This window comes from Hermetia illucens, chromosome 5 (genome assembly GCF_905115235.1).
Source record: "Hermetia illucens chromosome 5, iHerIll2.2.curated.20191125, whole genome shotgun sequence".
Classification (NCBI taxonomy): domain Eukaryota; kingdom Metazoa; phylum Arthropoda; class Insecta; order Diptera; family Stratiomyidae; genus Hermetia; species Hermetia illucens.
The window spans coordinates 81,998,617-82,018,316 of record NC_051853.1 but is presented as its reverse complement, the minus strand read 5'-3'; the positions used below and the strand labels follow the sequence as shown (position 1 = coordinate 82,018,316).

The window sequence follows — 19,700 nt, the reverse complement described above, 5'->3', positions numbered from 1 at the left end:
ACAAACGAAAAGAAGCGGAAACGGTCGGGGAAAAAAAGAAGAGCACAACGCTGAAATCCATGACAGCGCGGCACATTATTGAGGAGAGACATGCCAAAACATGGGACAACATAGAGGTTATCAAGGAATGGGAGAACAATAGGAAGTTGGACGCACAAGAGAGTCTGGCGATCCTAAAGGAATCAGAAGGGAATAGATTGAACCATGACACGAGCAACGTGCAATTGATGTTCTGAGAGAGGTAGAAAGTGAGACACCGGGCAACATTACTGTCAGGTACTCAGGAAGGCACAACTTGTGCCCGATGTACATAGTTCCCAACAAATAACTTTCTATTCTATTTCGCTGCTGTGAAAATATGCAAGTCAAGGTTAGTGGCTACCAAATATTGGCCCCTTTCTTGGCCGATATCAGCAGCTTTAGGAAACTTCTCCTCAACATCGTGTATTTTCTTAAAGAAAGCATCTTCCTATTTTGTATTGGAAATTACCTTGACTGTGAGGAATCACGCAGTCAGTATTTTGTGTTAATCCGGCTCCTAGGTACCTGCTATCAACGCAGCTAAGCAAAGTCAAAAGTCAGTGTTTCATGCATGTCTTCCCATTCATTGGGCGATTTAGCGATAAAGTTGGTAAGTTCCAATTAGTTAGTTATTGTTGATCGCCCCCTTTGAAACTCAAGCTGCTCCTTTGCAGTGAGATAACCGAAGGAAGATGAAAGGCAGTTTTTGGCATACTTCTTGAGAATGTTAAGCATGGAGCAAAGGAGTGATATTGGCTGATATTAGCAAATGAGGCATCCTATTTTGTAAGGGGATGATATTTGCCTCTTTCCACTTATTGGAAAAGGACCTTCAGATAAAATTTTGTAGAAAATAAACGAAAGTGGAAAGGAAATACGGTATTCACATTATAAAAGATTAAGAAGACCGTCAGCACTACAACAACCATTATAAGCAATATTCATCATCATCAACGGCGCAACAACCGGTATCCGGTCTAGGCCTGCCTTAATAAGGAACTCCAGAGATCCCGGTTTTGCGCCGAGGTCCACCAATTCGATATCCCTAAAAGCTGTCTGGCGTCCTAACCTACGCCATCGCTCCATCTTAGGCAGGGTCTGCCTCGTCTTCTTTTCTTCCATAGATATTGCCCTTATAGACTTTCCGGGCGGGATCATCCTCATCCATACGAATTAAGTGACTCGCCCATCCTAACCTATTGAGCCGGATTTTATCCACAACCGGACGGTCATGGTATCGCTCATAGATTTCGTCATTATGTAGGCTACGGAATCGTCCATCCTCATGTAGGGGACCAAAAATTGTTCGGAGGATTCTTCTCTCGAACGCGGCCAAGAGTTCGCAATTGTTCTTGCTAAGAACCTAAGTCTCCGAGGAATACGTGAGGACTGGCAAGATCATTGTCTTGTACAGTAAGAGCTTTGACCTTATGGTGAGACGTTTTGAGCGGAACAGTTTTTGTAACCTGAAATAGGCTCTGTTGGCTGACAACAACCGTGCGTGGATTTCATCATCGTAGCTGTTATCGGTTGTGGTTGGATAGGAGAAATTGTCAACGGTCTCAAAGTTATATTCTCCTATCCTTATTCTTCCAGTTTGACCAGTGCAGTTTGATGTTGTTAGTTGGTTCGTTTTCGGTGCTTACGTTGCCATCATATATTTTGTCTTGTCTTCATTGATGTGCAGCCCAAGATCTCGCGCGGATGGCTCGATCTGGATGAAGGCAGTTTGTACGTCTCGGGTGGTTCTTCCCATGACGATATCGTCAGCATAGGCCAGTACTTTGGTGCACTTAAAGAGGATCGTAGCTCTTGCATTACCGTTGGAAAATTTGACAATTTTCAAAGAGGCTTCAATAATTAACCGACATATTGTCTGTTCTGAAAGCAATAGGGCCTACTTACTTACGGGCGGTTTATCCCCGAGCAGTGATGCTTCTAATCGATTTTTTTCTCGGGAATAGAAGAAAGGCTGGAGGGATCAAGTCAGGGTAGCGTTGCTATCTTTTAGTGCGGAAGATACTCCAATACGCGGAACACTTTGTGATTAGGCGCGCTGTCATGTTTGTTAGGGCTTCACCATAAAAAACACCATTAACTCTAACAACTCTTTGTGGATGACTTCATGTTGATGTTTGCTTTCCGATTCGTAGTCAAACACCCATGTCTCGTTACCAGCTGCTTCATCCGCCCATTCGCCTTGAAGGCCAGTCCTACGACTTTCAAATCAGATCCTAAATTTCGAATGGGTTTTTTAGTTAAGGTTTTGGTAGGCGAACATGGGGTTTTGAAGTTAGCTTGCTTCTAGTAGTTGTTGGGCAAGCTCAATGAACTAGGAGAACTAGAGTTTCGAAGATCCGAGGGCGATTATTAAGGAAAAATCCCATATCCTTGATATAGTAAAGGGAAATCGGGATGACAATGAAACTTACCCGGAAATGCATGGCAGATAGATGGGGAATTGCTTAAGAGAAGTGGCAATGAGGAGCTTGTTACACTTCTTGGGTATCCTATTTATGATTAGGATGGAGAGTTACCTACAGTTCATAGGATTACTTCCATAAATCTGAACAAAATTTGTAGATAACTTACTTAGTTACTTATAACCCTGGTCCAAAATAATATAGTGGACGAGATGTTGGAGACTGGACAAAAAAGTCGTTTGGGGGCATGTTAACACTGAACTGACTTTAAAATCCCCATGAGAGGGTCGCTGATATAATGACAAAGAATCAGAAAAAGCTATTTTCTTGTCAGTAAGTAATGCAATATCCATGCTCATTGTTGCCCACAATGCGCTATAGGTGGATTTGTTACTAGACATTTTTTTACGTGCAGTCTGCAGGACCGATAGCAGAAGAATTCAATGTAACTAGTAGTGGATTAATTTAACTTGCCGACTTGCTTGATTCATGTTAAGCCGTAAGATGTCCGGGGGAAGATAATGTATTTGTCGAGCGTGACACTTTGGATACAGAATTAATGCTACGAACCATATTTTCTTGAATTTTTGAATTCCTGAAGGATAGTCTGGACAGTAGCAGACAATTCTGTAGAAGAAGCTGTAGAAGAAGTTTTCCTAAAGGGCTGGCTGGGATGACAGCGAGTGTCGCAGCCTGCTGATGTAATAGTTTTTGGGCATGTTTAGATATCACTGGATTAATATTTCAAAAGGAAAGAAGGAAGCAGTATTCGCTACAAAATATCATAAAGGAATCATATGTTCTGTATTAATAAAGTTGCACTGGATTAGAGCTATAGCTCAAAAGTTATCGGTACTTTTAATTTATAATTCTGGATAAAAAGTATGTTCATTCTCGCTGAAAGGGAAGGGTTGTATAAATGTAGTATAGGAAACCGGAAATAGCACTCCCACTTGCTTCAAAAAGGTTCATGCATAAACTTTGATATATGCGTAAATTAAGGAGTTTCTTTTTGCTGCTTTGAATCTGATGAATAGCTTGAGAAAGTTTAATGATTACCTCTCATCCTACTATCACTTCGTTTCTTGACCGATTTCAATGTACCGTTGCATTTTTTGATAAAATTTAAAAACTTTATGAGAAAAAACAGGCGACTTTAACGCAATTAACTAATCATATATGCGAAAAACACCTTTTGCAATCCCATAAAAGTGCCATAAAACTAACCTTTTCGGTAGCCCGAGACTGACTTATGAGTTAAATAAAAGACGATATTGCTCTTCTCCTTCATCTTTATCAGTCATTAATCTTAGGTGGATTTTTGTTTGATATAAGATCAATCACCCGATGCTTGATATGGCTATTACTATAGAGAAGTAAGAGGTGCAATGAATGCATATTTTAGTAGATAAAACATAAATTTTGAAAATGTAAATGACAGAAAGCGCAGAAAATTCTAGGGCAATTAATGAGTTTTTTTCATTGAGGAAACGGACGTCAATAGCTAACGGCAATGGTATAATAACTGTTATTCCACGAAATAGTTTGGGATTAAATTAAGTTCGGGTTGCGCTCCTAGATAGCTTTGTAGGTCCCTCAATGGTTTTACATGGATCCTATGTAGAGTAGTGTGAAAATCTTTCTTATATCGACTGATAAAAGATATTTATATACCATTAGCATTAATGCTTTGCCTAGGCGAAAAAAACCTTCAATTCTAGATGGAAGGTTTCTATGCTCCTAGCAATAAGACTACATAGTTTTTTTGATTCCTAGATTATAATCTGGTCATCTTCGGAGTTTCAAAGATTCTTCGTAAATTGAATGACATGTGAATTAATTGCGCAGGTCAACTATTGCTGGTACTCTTTTGCAGGTCCTGTAAGAGTGTTAGGTAACACGACACGTGTGCTTCTTTTTAGATTAGTTAAAAAAAATAAGGGCAGCATTTTTAGTTATATTTTTTCGATCTCTTGAAATGTATTAAATCTGTTGATACAAAAATCGCATATTAGAAACGGGGATCCTCAACTATAATATACTTAGATATCAAACATTGAAAATCATAATTTGCACTCACTGTCGTATGCAGAAGTAAGTTCACTAATCCTTAAATTTTAACAACCTTATGTCTTACCTGCAATAAAAGAAAAAAAAAAATGAATTAGTAAAAATAAATTACATAAATGAATAAAGAATAACCACTATTAATGGCATCCATTTTAATGATAAATTAATTGATGAAGTACAGAATATGGACCACAGAATTGACACTACCACGTTTAAATTTCATTATCTTCCTGACACGAATTCGGTGATCAGAAGGAAATATTTAATAGAAGGATAGGAGACGAATATGGGGCAATTTATTAAATAAAATTGAGCTCCAATAATAATATTTGTATATAATCTAATTTGGGCAAAAGCATTACTATTGATTTAGTTATCGACGGCCCGCCAAAGTCTGATCAAAAATTGTCCTGACGCAAAAGGAACTACTGTACTCTGGTGGATGCTTGTGAGTATCACAAGTTTTAGAACGTCTCCTTTCCACACATATTTTCTACAAAAGTACTTCTGATCAAATAATCCATCGCTTCGATAACTCACAATGATACACACTCGAGCCAGAACTGATAAAGCTGTAAGTCTGCAATTACATTTTCCTGGTCCTAGGTTCGATTTAACAAAATCTGTGGCATTGGATCAGTTAAGTAAGCTTGTATCTTTTACGATGACAGATCCATAAGGTCGAGAGACTGTGCCCTGATGTTAAAACTGGAACTATGCTAGGAAAATTCCAATCCCAGGACCTAGTTATGGCCATCTTACATTTTGGCGAGAGAAAAGACGGCATAGTTACATTTGTTTACTTGCCTTGTGATTCTTTATGTCCTCTACTGGCATAAAAATATGGAATCTGATAGTGTTTGGAGAATCAAGTGGTCTAGAACTCTAAATAGATTGTGCTGCGAACGTTCAACATCTTGTGTCAGTATCAAATACAATCTTAGATGAGAGAAAGTATTTGATTTTAATATTATCTCTTCATCTGGTCTAATCACTGCGAACATAGAATGCGCTTTAAAAAGAAATGTGGTGATTAAGTATGAACTGGCGGGTACCAAACTAAGTCTCACTACCAGACCACCGACGTCGAATTCAATTTGATTATTGGGGGCGGACGTACTACAATATGCGAACGGATTTCCCGGAAAATGGATTGGACAAAGTTAAATGAATTTTTAGGGAATAAAGTGCAGCTCCTTAGGCGACTTAAGACGTCTTTGGCTATCGAATATCGACTGGGGACTGTGAATCGCACACTTTTAGAGTGCTTTGTAAAGGCTTTTTCCATAACCCAAGGGAGACGCGATTTTCCGAAAATTAGGACATCAATTAAACGACTTCCTCATCGTGTTTGTAGAAGCAATAAGATTGAAAACCTGCAAAACTTTCAGAACTATAAGAGGTTTGTTAGGTGCTTGAAAAAAGACTCTTTGTGAACGTGCTGTGACGAACTGGTAGTGAAAGAGAGAATTCAACGCTATATAGAGTCCTTAAAAGGGAGGAGTCTGCCAAGTTGGACTCTCTTAAAAAACGAATGGAAATTTCACGAACTCCGGAATTGAGTCTGTACATACTCTCTTGGAAGTATACCATCCGGGAGTGGGTGGTTACCAAAGAAAAAGTGACTGATGCCATACTGTCCTCCGATCACTTCAAAGCACCTGGCATGGGAGACATATATCCAACGTTATTAAAGGAGGGTATAGAATTTGGAATTTGAATCTGATGAAATTTTAATCAGGTGGATATATTGCTGTGTGTTGAAGTGGGTATTGATCGTTACCTCGCAACAGACGGCCACTCGAAGGAGGTGTGCAATCGTCAATTTTGTGGAGAATATTGATCAACTCACTATTATGCGAATTGCCAAATTTGCTAATACACGTTCAAGTTTATGCTGGTGACTGCTGGTGACATAGCTGTGCTAGCTGTTGATCGAAATCCCGGAACGCTGCGAAACCACGATGTTGCTGTTTACAAAAAGGAAGGAGATGAATGATATTTTCTTTCCATACAACCTTTCAACTCTCCGAAGAAGTGAAACATCTGGGAATTGTTCTAGCTAAGAAACTTCTTTGAAACAAACGAGGCAAAGATGAATCGAGTTCTCAAAGCCTTTGCTTGGACATGGGGACTTAGGCCTGATGTGATAATGAGAATATACATGTCGATGTTCGCTTGTGCATAACCAGTGTGATGGGTTGAGGTGGTATAAGATCGTTTTCGCTGCAAAAATGGCACTGCAAGGAACTGTGCATCTGGATATTATCTATCCCATGATTACGACATCCCCCGAAGCTCTAGATCCATTGGTCAATTTGCAGCACTGTAATGCAACTTATCGACTAATTCGTAGACCTAATCTATGAATAAAAGCGACGGACGTGGGAGGCATAGAACAATGGAAGTGTTATTAGAGGAACCGAGTCCAGTTTTTGTTATGCGTTCAGTTTCTCGGACTCCCATACGTCCGTTTGGTAGAAGATATGAAGTTATCCTGCAAAGCAGAGAAAACTGGGACGAACCAGGGATTTCTCTTTTCTCTTCAATTCAATACGGTAAGACTACTCTGGATACCTTTCTCGCTGTAGTGTATGTCAAAGGGAAATGCGGATGCCTCGCAAAGGACGGTTAAATCTACCGATGGTACAATCTCCAAAGCCTTTGCCTCTGTAAATCTTACGTTCCTTCTACTTTGGCATTCCCTTGTTATTCATTACCCGATTGCCTTTTCTCCTCTCTAACCGATCCTAGGTCTACTATTTTTACTATTCAATGGCAACCTTCACTTTCTTCTCATGTTCCCTTGCTTGCTTTACTCCGACGACATTAAGTTCTGCGTAGCTTCTTCAGTAGACTGTGTATTTTCACAGTCGAATTTATACATAGTTTAATTTATTCACTCCTGCTTTGTACATGTGTATCCACTCAAAGTCAGCAATTGCCACTCCATGTGTTACTATCTGAAATTCTCTCTGACTCTACTTCCCTGCTCTCTTGTTGGATACATTTCATTCTTCCAAGATCTCGGTGTAATTTTCGATAAAAAGTTCTGCCTCGACAGCTGCCTTAGTGTCACTAATCGTGCTTCTGGCCCCATATTGCATTTCTCTTCTGACTTTGACTTTTTTCAATCCTTCTTAATACTCTTTGGCTCTATCGTTAGAAGATGTTTCGATTATTGCCTCATGCTTCCCGACTTTTTCTTCTTTTTCTTTAGTCTTTGTCCCGTCCACAAGCGGGGTCGGCTCGTCGTGGTCGGTTTCGCCATTTGGCTCTATCGAATGTCTGATCTGGGTGCAATCCCTGTAGGCTTTTAATTTCCCATCCATCGTATCAAGCCACCGTTGTTTAGGCCTTTTGGTCGTTTACCATCGACTTCGATGTTCAGACCAATCTTTGCAAGTGAATTCTCGTCAGCACGAATTGCGTGACCTTACCATCGAAGACGCCTCTCTCGCAATTTTTCCACGTTCGGTGCAACCCCATAACGATCGCGTATATCCACATTTCGGATGTGATCAAAATGTGTCACGCCACTAGTCCAACGTAACATCTTCGTCTCCATTATCGCAAGACGCGGTTCATTGCCTTTTATAGTTGGCCAACACTCAGAACCATAGAGAGCGACAGGACGGACAATATTGCGGTAAATTTTAGATTTGAGACGTTCGTTGATGTGTCGATCACAAAGAACACAAGTTGTGGAACGCCACTTCATCCAGGTTGCGTTAATGCGTGAATCAAATGCATAACGCAGTTCTCCATTGGCTGATTGCAATGACCCGAGGTATTTAAATCGCTCAGTTCTGGGCAGATCATTGCCGCTGACAGTGATTGTGCCTATTTCATGGGGATCGATCGTCAAAAATTCAGTTTTGTTTAGATTCAATCTGAGACCGTGTTACATAAGGCGATCATTCCGTTTTTGGACAGGTTGCTCGAGATCATTTTTGCTATCAGCTGCTAGGAAAACATCATCTGCATAAAGCAGTGTATAGGGCGCTGGACGTTGGATATCTTGTGTGACGATGTCCATAACAAGAACAAAGAGGAGTGATGAGATGGCGCTTCCTTGATGAACACCAACAGAGACACGAAGCGATTTTGATACACCCGCTATTGTATTTCCCCTGAAAAAGTTCAATACAAATCCATTTTTGAAGTGCCCTCTGCAGTGTGCAAACTGTGTTGCTTTTTCTCGATTCAGAGACCATATCAGTATTTTTTTGGTAGGGTAAGTGAATGCGTTCATGCATAGAGTGTTAAATTCTTGCACCGGTCCGCCGTTGATTACCAATGAAACATCTCCCCCAACGGTTGGGGAAAGAAGCATGGGAACTGTAAGTTCAAGGAAAATCGTGCCATCCAGCCTTTCCGGCGGTCAAACTGTATCATCTTCGCAAGAAAGAAGGCCCAAACGTAATGCGCAACATGACTCCATCTATTTGCACTCCTTACCGTCCTTCCGACAATGTCATCTGGAGAGAGTTGTCCAATGTCTGCATATTTCAAAAACCAGAAAAATGTGTAATCGACGCCGTCAACAATGCCATTACAGAATACATAGGCAGGAGATCATCTAATCCCAATTTTGTGTAGATAAGACTGAAAACTTCCGTTGCAACTTAGAACCTGTCCATCTCACCAGGACGCGGTTTCTCAGATAATCCCTCAATATCCATAAGGGATAATCCGGCATGTGCAATGAATTATCTAGTCTGCTTCGCGTGTCCGGAACGTAATAAATTCATTTCTCATATCAAACTTTACGAGGAGCACCAACTATCCAGATTGACAGCTCGTGAGGTGCGGGAGCTTGATGAACCGCATCCACGGCTGGCATGACGGATGGATCTTCCTAATCTAAAACCAAACTATCTTGGTGAGAAGTCCCCGGTAGCATGTATTTTTTGAGCGCTTTCCAACTAGAGGTTGGTCGATATGCAGCCTTTTCCTTTTTCTAAACAGCGCAACAATTGCAACCCTCCAGCCGGAAGGAAAGATTAAGGTTTCATGCTGAAATTCCTAATTCTTCAAGAACATGATTACCAACCTTTATGAGCGGTTCCTATAGAAGTCAGCCTTGAGGTGGCGTTTTGATAAACTCTTTCCTACCTTTTTGACATAGCAACTACTTCGTTGATTTGTGTACGTTGTTCGAGCAGTTCCGTAACTGCTGATACCACATACTGCAACACATTCTGCAATAAACGCAATAAAGATACTTTTGAAGAGCCATGCATGCGGCTGGCAATTTTCGAATATTTTCCGGCCCGCTTGATGCATTAGATATAGATAATATCTTTAGCAATATTCTGCGGCATTTAATTACGCAATGAATCTGGCATTGCTCTTTAAATTCACTCAATACCACACACTTTCCCTAAAGTTCTGAATAGTTTGCACAATCTTTATTCTTTCCGAAAAAATCAAAAAAAAAAACCTATGAACTGCGCATAAATGAAATTGAGGAGATTCCTTCAAGTTATTCGCACTGCTTTAAGATACTTTAAGTTATTTATATTATATGCGGCTAAGTGCTTTCCACGCTACCTCCATCCCTAAGTCCCCGATCCGCTATCCACCCATAAAGTTATGCCGCAAAGGGTTCAAGTTACATTAGGGACACAGCTGCTAGACAGACGATGCTGAAATAGAACTTGTTCCAAACAAGAATTTTAGGTTTCACTCTAGAAAATACTAAATATGCCTGCCAGCCGGCGGCGACATTAATTACGAAAGAAACTTGTGACAATGAGGTTATTTCTTATTTCCAGCGATAAGAGAAAGGAATTGCGTCCATTCTTCAGGTCCTGTTTGTTATAAGCGCGGTGTTAGTTCCTGAAACTTGGGCGGATAGAGTGGCGGAAGGAGAAGGCGGGTTACTTCACGGCTCCTCCGAGAAGGCAGTCATCAATTGTCTACAGTTGAGTTAACTCGATTTAAATCTTGGCTTAGATTAATGGCCGGCCTGTCCGCTTTAGATGTGAAGCGTGAACGTGGTTCTGTCAACACAAGAGAAAACGCCTGAGTATATTTACTTCTTGCCAACGTTCATTCTTATTCCCGCTCCAAAGTACACTTCCTTGCACGTAGTTTACTTTGGTTTGATTTTATGCTGGAGGATACAAGCCAAGGTCAGTTGCTTATTAGCAGGGCGTCTCCTTGACTGACAATACGGATAATTGCAAATACAGGAAGAATTTATCACTACTGAACTGTCGCTTATGATTCCCCTATTACATTAATCAGATAAGGAAATTAGATGCTGCGCGAAAAAGAAATCTGGAAGCTCATTGAATTATAGGTAGGAGTACAGTTCTGATTGTTCGCGTCCGACACGTGGCCAGGAAATTGAATTAAATTTGTCGGAAGGACGTATTCAGCATCCAAACCAACAATTTGAAGAATAGGTTTTGAATTTTATCTTTTTAATCAATGAATATGCTTCCGTGGAGCCCATACCCATGTCGTGACAAGGTAGTGAGAATTCTTCAGTTAGACGACGTCTTTTATCTCGAGATATTATCTAAATAATTAAATAAGACGAGAGACGCTTTTAAATCGAATGGACTACTTATGCTCGAAATTTAAAGGAAATTGTAATGAATAGTTAAGTACTAAAGTAGAATATCGGGCACACCTACAAGGGTGATTGGTGAAACAGAACTGACTGAAAGGTAATCAGCATTTACACAATGGAATCCAAGAAACCAATTAAATTGTGAAGATAATCACGCTCCAATGCAATTCGTCCTTTTAATGCAATATAGTGCATGGGAATATACTACACTCCAGCTCTTCCTTGAACTTGAAACCAAGTGAATTGCAAGATTGTAATGATCCGTATGGAGCTAGGAGATCAAGTCGATCCCTTGAGTGGCCGATAACGACCTAGAGGGCAGAGCTATCCCAAAAAAACTAAACAATTTGGCAAAATTTGACCGTGAAGGTCCGCCCACGAAGATTGCAGCTTTATCAAAGCTCTCGGTCGACACGTTCTTGCACGCCTCTGTGCTAGCCAGGCTCGGGAATGTGGGGGGGTCCTTTGAGCGCTTTGATCCCTCACGCTTCATTACTAAAAATAACGTGTCTTTACCGGTGCGTGGGTCCGCACCGGATTTTAAAATCGATCTCATGTAGGAATTCGCGACGGCCTATCGAATAAAACCAGAACGCGAGCTAAATTGGAAAATAAAAAAAAACGGCTCGACCGCGCGCGTGGAGCCGTTTGTCTCCGGACCCGAGTGCCGCGATCAAGTATTGGAAAATCTACGACGGATCACCTTCCCGATTGCCGTCCCTTCCGCCTCAGATCTTGGACGAGGCGCGGCCGGTGAGGTTCCCACCCTTCCTCGACATCCTCCGGCCAGTTATTCTTTTAGAGGATGTCCCTTCTGTAAGGGGGGGGGGCCCCACGTTGGGCGCCATTTGTAATGATCCGTATGGAGCTAGGAGATCAAGTCGATCCCTTGAGTGGCCGATAACGACCTAGAGGGCAGAGCTATCCCAAAAAAACTAAACAATTTGGCAAAATTTGACCGTGAAGGTCCGCCCACGAAGATTGCAGCTCTATCAAAGCTCTCGGTCGACACGTTCTTGCACGCCTCTGTGCTAGCCCGGCTAGCTCAGTCGGTAGAGCATGAGACTCTTAATCTCAGGGTCGTGGGTTCGTGCCCCACGTTGGGCGCCATTTGTAATGATAATAGTGGAGATAGGAGATCCAGTCGATCCCTTGAGTGGCCGATAACGACCTAGAGGGCAGAGCTATCCCAAAAAAAAACTAAACAATTTGGCAAAATTTGACCGTGAAGGTCCGCCCATGAAGATTGCAGCTCTACCCACGCACCGGTAAAGACACGTTATTTTTAGTAATGAAGCGTGAGGGATCAAAGCGCTCAAAGGACCCCCCCACATTCCCGAGCCTGGCTAGCACAGAGGCGTGCAAGAACGTGTCGACCGAGAGCTTTGATAGAGCTGCAATCTTCATGGGCGGACCTTCACGGTCAAATTTTGCCAAATTGTTTAGTTTTTTTTGGGATAGCTCTGCCCTCTAGGTCGTTATCGGCCACTCAAGGGATCGACTGGATCTCCTATCTCCACTATTATCATTACAAGATATCAAATATAAATAAAAGACCAGTATTTCCAATTGTTGTAATTATCAACTTAAGATAACAAGGAACAGCATACAATCGTTTGACAGCGAATCGATTTCATAAGAGGAAATTTAATGAAGTCCTTGAGTGCTCTAACTCTATCACGGGAAAGCTTTCTGCCATCGGCTTGATTCCTCCTTGCTGCATTTCGGATCCACCAAAAGAAATTAATTAAATTCTGGGAAATTTTTGAAAATATCTCTTCATGTTGGTATTTTCATTATAATTTTAGCTGATCATCTTCAGTTTTGTTTTGAACGAGTATCTTATCCACTTTATGTTTCGATACTTTAATTACAAAATCTTCTGTATCTGGAAATTGAATTCAGTTCCATGGTTGCATGAACTGAATTAGCGATATAAAGAGGAGAAGCTATAAACGTTTATATTTACACTATGTCTCCTCAATAATGTTCGTATATTTTGTTAACTCTCGTTCGAAAAATATTTGGGTATAAGTTCCGGCGTCATACAATACGAAGATATGTCAACTGGTGACATTCGAAGTTAGCATATGTTTTTGAGGAGTTGCCTCAATTTCGACCCAAAGTGGATCTAAGAGCCAGTTGATTTTTTTGCACAATGCAGCGCAACTATATTGTGTTGTGTATACTGTTGTATGCAAATATAACGTCGTAGTGCAGTAATGAATAAGCCTAAGCCTGAAGCCAGGGCAAAATCTCTTTCAGAATAATCTGGATAAAGCAAGGGCACTCTCGTAACCTAGACCCCAAAAACGATTCGAATATACATTTCAAACATGAAGGTCCTGGGCGTTTTACTTGAGTACCTGCCGTGTAAGTATAATCCCTAGGTCGGAACGACAATTACAATGCAGTCTCATCATTCATACTGGTCGATGCGAGGTATATCTAAAAAATCTGCAGTAACTAAGGGGTACGGCGCGCGAGTTGTACAGCGCACCTCTTGTTTGAGCCCAAAAGGAACTCTGCCTGCGATATGGCCACAACCGCAAGCACCATGAAACTACCACAAGGAGGCAACCGCAGATAACAGAGCCTAGAATATGTCCTCCAAGTAGTTGTAACTTCCGGTGAGGTTTCGTGGCAAGAGTCCTGCTCTGTACCGCCATCGCAAAATCAATCAACGGAGGGGATCCGTATGTAGAACATGGAAGAAAGAGTTCCAAATATATGGATCTACCAACTCTTCTGCTTAGATTCCACTCACACCTTATCACACACTTCAACATTCATACAAATTTGGTTGATCGGGTCATTCCAATTGGATCTGGACTAAGAAGAGTGTCAGAGAATTTCATTCAAGACCGTAGCGGTGCACTATATTAGAACATTACCCTATAGGGACCAATGTGGTCAGCATTACGCTCGCCCGTGAGTATTACCCTGATTTAACTCAGGCACTCATTCATAACTGAGTCGACTGGCATTCGACATCCAGTCACGATACAAGTCCCACTGCCTACAGTCTGACAGTCTAGCTTTCTAACCACTGAACAATCTGGACACATACTCCATTAAGCAATATAGGAAGAGCATTAAAACGAAGCAGTCTCAACTTGACTTTGGTGTTGAGATGAAAGCGGATCTAGCGCTGTTAGTGCGATGGGCAACATCCAGTTTGGTGCCACTCTCGGCCGAAACCTCGTTTCCTGCATATGCCGCTCTGCAATTCATACAGTTAGGGAGAGTTCGATGACCCGTCAGAGTGAGAACTTTAGTTTTGTTGATATTTATCTTCAGTTTGACTCGTTTCAAATCCAGAAACATTTGCCCAAGGTCCGATGAGAGGGCAAACGGACCTCATCAGCGTAGCACATGACATTTTGCATCATCATATCTCACTCTGATAATATCTATTAGCTTCTCGGAATGCCCTTCGTCAGTTACACCCCTATTCGCACTATAGAAAGTTTTCTCGAAATCGGTGAAGAGCAGTTGGCGTGAAGATTTGAATTCCGCGCACTGTTCTAAAATGATCCATAGCGTGGATTCGAAACGGAAATCGGTCTAGTCTTTGTCGATCAAACTCTTGAGATGTTCGTAGATGCGTTCCAGGATTATTTTAGCTATTATTTTTGGGACTGCAGGGAACACGCAGATTCCTCTGCAATTGTCACACTCGAAACGATGTATTTCTTCGCAATCTTAATAAACATCCTCTTTTTCAACTCTCTGGGAAAAGTCTCGGATTTACTAAAATTTTCGTACGAGTGGAAGAAATAGATCTGCAGTAACTGCAGGCGATAAGTTATTCTGCGGAACGTCCGTCCAGTAGTATTACAAGGTTTGAGTGCATTGATTGCCGAAATGATTTCTCTTCTGGTTAGGGGAACAATCTTTATCCACATGTTACGGTGGCTAGCCATTTCATCCACAAGAAGAGGTACTTTATGGGACGTCATATGGTTACAAACCGTGGTGGAGTGTTTTTTCCATCTCTTCAGTTGTTCGTTATCGTGTATGAAGACTCGAACCCCAAAGTCCTTCACAGGATAATCAAAAGAATTGTAATTATATTCAAGCTCTTCCGTGATGCGGTATAGGCATGCGTTCTGTGGTATCTTCCGCTTCTCTGACTAGCGCAATAGCAAATCCCCTTGCATCATGATGCACACTACGCTGAACCTCCAGCGATTTCCCTCGTCATCGGAGTTCGAGTGCGCATACCTGCACCAGTCGTAGCGACACACAATGCTCATCGACATTTTCAGGCGGGCGGCAAGATAGCTCTTCCACTATTGAGTGACAGCTGGATCGTACAAATAGTCGATGTTGAACTTCGGGAGTTGCACCTCTCCAACCCTCCGAGAAGTGCCCAGCCACAACACGTAAACGAAGGTCAGCGGCCATCAGATGTTGATCCCCTGTCGAAGCCAATGTCGGTGCCTTTTTAATTAAGCTCTTCCAGGAGACGTTATCCAATCCAACTGACCACATGGAAAGCTCTCCTCGAATAATATGCCATCAATCAGGAGGCGGTAAAAGCCATAGAAATCCTCAAACCATAATCTTTACGTGCTTTCTCATCACATATCCGAGCAAGAAGTTGTTAGAGCCTACCTTGGCATTCACATCATCCATAAGAATAATAATGTCACATTTAGCCTCTCCTGAGCCGCCTGTAATGATTCATGGAAAGCACCCTTCCCCACTATATTGGATGTCTCCGTTGGTTTCGTTTCGGTAGCAGTAAAGTTTCTAAATTTGCAGGTTCCCAACCCACGAATTTCTATCTCTTTTAGTCGCTTTTTATTATAAGAAAGGAAGACTTTATGAGTATTCTTAACCCCAAGTTTATAAGACACCCGAATTCAACAGATGGCACATCTAGTGGGTTGCTCCCTGCAACAAGAAGCAGCGCATTCTTGTAGGCAGTCGCGCTCCACATAAAACAAGCTCACTGACAACGAAAATAAAAGTTTCCTACAGTAGAAGTAGCTCTTCTACAGAGTTATAGCAACCAGACTCACAAAGTTTTGACAACACATGCGGTTAACTGAAGTAATCTAATGCGTCTTTCAAGTCTATGAAGATTTCATGCACGTATTTGTTAGCAGATGCATTAAAGTCTAAACAGTGGACCTGCTAGTTAAGAAGCCGCACTACCTGCCGGACACCAGACGCGACGTGTTCACTCCAGTCGTTGGATCATAGTCCTCTCCAGGGCCTTGACAAGGTTCAGGAGACGTGATGTGGCCTGTATGGCCGAGAATTACTCCTATCATTCTCTGTTAACTTTAGGAGCGCAGGAATTCTGGTAGCTTTCTGGAAACTAAGGAAGTACCCCCGTCGACAGCTTTGAGCACCTCGGCAGTTATCCCATCCTAATCAGGTGATTTTCGGAACTTGAGCTCCTTTCCTTCCTTCCTTCAACTTGATCAGCGCGAGGCACCAAAGGCTCGGATCTCGGAAACAGTTCACCCACAGCATAGGTTCTCTGTTCACCTTAATGTTGGCAATGTTTTAACTTCGTTTCCCTTTACTTACGCGGTAGACCCTTCCACAAGAGTCATGCCAATGCTCACCGAAGAGATACCTCCAATCATTTTCCTTACACTCCCTCATCAACTCCTTGTAAGGGGATATACCTTGCCCGTAACCGAGCCAAAATTGCTGGACATCAACAAGACACACATTGCAGTGCACCCTTTGGAGTCTTTTTCGCAGGCGACTGACTTGCCTCCGGTTACTGCGGAGAGTATTCGTCCATCACGTGACCTGCTTCGGTATCCTCTGTATATCATTGTTCACGGAACACTTCCACTGATTCACCAATTCAAAAGCACACATTCAGAGAATAGAGAGGGCCGGGTAACTCCTCCATCTTCGCAATATATTGCAATCACGCATATTTTAACGAATCGGCGTAAATGAGGGATTAACATTCACACTCCTATTGACCAGAGCGAAATCAATAGAACTGTGGTTACTGACGTTACACTCATCCAACAAGAGCGGACAGACACCTTTGTTGTAACCTTCGCGGACGTAATGTCGATATACCTGCCGCCTGGTTGCCCGTGAAGAACGTCCACGCACCCTTACCGAGTCGCAGCTTTCTTCGCAAAATAAGCCAAGGTGCAGATGGACTGCGCGGCTCGTTGACAAATTAGACCCGTGTTTGAACAGAACGCACGGTGATATTGATTACTTCCTTACCCATCTTCTAAGTGGGCATGGTTTTCAGTCTTACCTGCACAGGATTGGGAAGGCGCGATCTCCTGATTGTGTGTTCTGCAATGGAGTGGCGGACGACGCTGAACACACCTTTTTCTCTTGGGAGAGGTGGCACGGTTTTCGTAAGCAGCTTTATGCAGACACAGAGGAGCTCTCTCCAGACAAGATTGTCAAAGAGATGCTGAAGACCGCTGGCAGCTGGAATCGTATTGCGCATTATGTTCGGGCTCTTCTTATTGCAAAGAAGATTGAACTCGACCAGCGGAGGGATCGGACGGTAAGGGGCTCCTTGAAATAACAACAACTCCCTTCCTCCCCTTCCCTCCCGTTTGTGAAAGGAATTGTCTGACTTTAAGGCTCCCAAAGCCGGGAGAGCGGGAGGGCTAGCCCGAAGTAATATGTCAAACGGTTCCAGGTTAGTTTTCTGATGACAAGGAGGTGTTTAGTTGGTAGTCCACCAGCGTGCTGTTGCGGGAGTCCAACACTCTGTGCGTAAATGTCCTTACCCTACTTCCAAAAAGAAATCATATATGTGGACGATATAAACATCATGATGCGGTCTCTCACATTAGCAAAGGAATTGGTCTACGAATTACCGAAAACAAAACGAAAATTAAAATGACAAAAAATGACGCGCACCAAACAAAATATAACGAGTGCATTTCATCAAATGTAGACAACTATATATACTTAGGTGTATAACTGGCGAAAGATGGAAATCAAGTTGACGAGGTTAAACGACGAATTCAGTTCTCAAACAGAGCCTTCTACTAGGTCCTGCCGAGTTTAAAAGATAGCTGCATATACAGGAAAGCAAAGATCCGAGTATACAAAACGTTAATAAGATCTTTGCTGTGATGTTGCTGTGAAATATTTATCCTAAAACAAACTTCTGAAAAACTGATCAAAGCCTTCGACAGGAGGGTTCTGGGGAGAATAGTAGGAACGAGAGGACGAACAATGACGAACCAGATACACCCATGAGTTGTACCAAATATTCGATGACCCTGAAGTGTCCAAATTAATTTAATTTCGGAAGTTGCAATGGACGGTACGGTTAATGCATGGACGGTACTCGGGTACCTAAAAGGGTATTCAAAGTGGGAGGATAAGAACGAAGACCGGTAGGGAAACCTCGAAACCGCTGGGCAGATTCTATTGACGAAGGAGATCCTTGCTGCTCGGATTTCGAAATTGGAGGACACGAACGATGGGTTGAAATAGTTGGAGGAAGGTAATCCTGAAGGCCAACGCCCGAAATGAGCTGTAGAATCTCGACGACGACGGCAAAAATAGATTATGATATGAGTGTAGACATGGAACGTGCCGTACAATAATTCGAAACTGATACACTTAATACTTTTTAAGAGGACATTGGAGCTTGAAAACGAACTATGTCTAGAGTTAGGTTGCTCGACGAATGTCTGACCTTGGTGCGTGTCATTCACATTTTCTGCTAAGAAGTAACTAGAATATCTTCAGAACGAATCTCCTGTTTACTATTCCGTGTGAATCGATGTGAAAACTCACTCTCTTTGCATATATTTGACGCAGTTATTGCCGTCATCACTTACAATCCAGAAGCAGGCATACTTCTTTACGACCCAACGAATATGACAGCTAAGGTTTGAATTTTTCACCGAGGTGGTGATATGCGACAGAAGCTTCCATAAATCTCGCCCAACTACATGTTCTGAATGCCACCATCCATCGAAAGACCATTAACTACTAGCCTAATTGCAAAACATTTGCAAAATATCTAATTGTAAAAAGATACACGTTCCACGGAACATTGCCACGCCGCATGTAAACGCTAACCGAGTTTAACTTTTGTGGCCATTTGAATATTCACGGATGCTATTTTCATTCCCGCCATCATCCATTAGGTGCTTGGCGCATCAATGGGGCTCCAGCCAATACCCCATGGTCTGCTGGTTCCCCAACAACGATGACATGCTGAAGTGCTGCCCATCTGGCAACTGACGCCGTGGAACCACCCGGGGGGCGGAAGGTCGAACACGAGTTCGGCGGCTAGCAATCCAGTGGCACAAGCGGAAGATGCACGAAAAAGTCAAAACAAAGCGGGCAAAATAGCTCACATTCTAATTCCATGTTAACAAGATTCCACGACATGATGCGGTCGCCAATGAACAGGTTGCAGGCAATGGGCGAAGGCAAACCAAATGATATCAGCAATCTGTAACTGTTCATTGTGTGACTAATATGGTCGCAATTTAGAAGTTGTTTAGGTACCTGTACATATGCATGTACTCGTACGTCCGCGATATTTGGGCTTATCTCCGCGACAATTTGTATTTATATCAGGTTCGACTTTCTGCCAATATTTTGATTTCATGGTTTGT

The 19,700-nt window shown here is 42.2% G+C and overlaps 1 protein-coding gene and 1 non-coding gene across 4 annotated transcripts in view; one reads left to right on the top strand and one right to left on the bottom strand.

Annotated features, from left to right (window-relative positions):
* The window catches only part of LOC119657069 (serine-rich adhesin for platelets), a 181,560-nt gene that overhangs the window by 88,202 nt on the left and 73,658 nt on the right, over positions 1–19,700 (bottom strand). The gene's annotated exons all lie outside the window — the stretch shown is intronic.
* On the top strand, positions 12,135–12,207 carry Trnak-cuu. The gene has a single exon. It is a non-coding gene; the product is annotated as a tRNA-Lys (tRNA).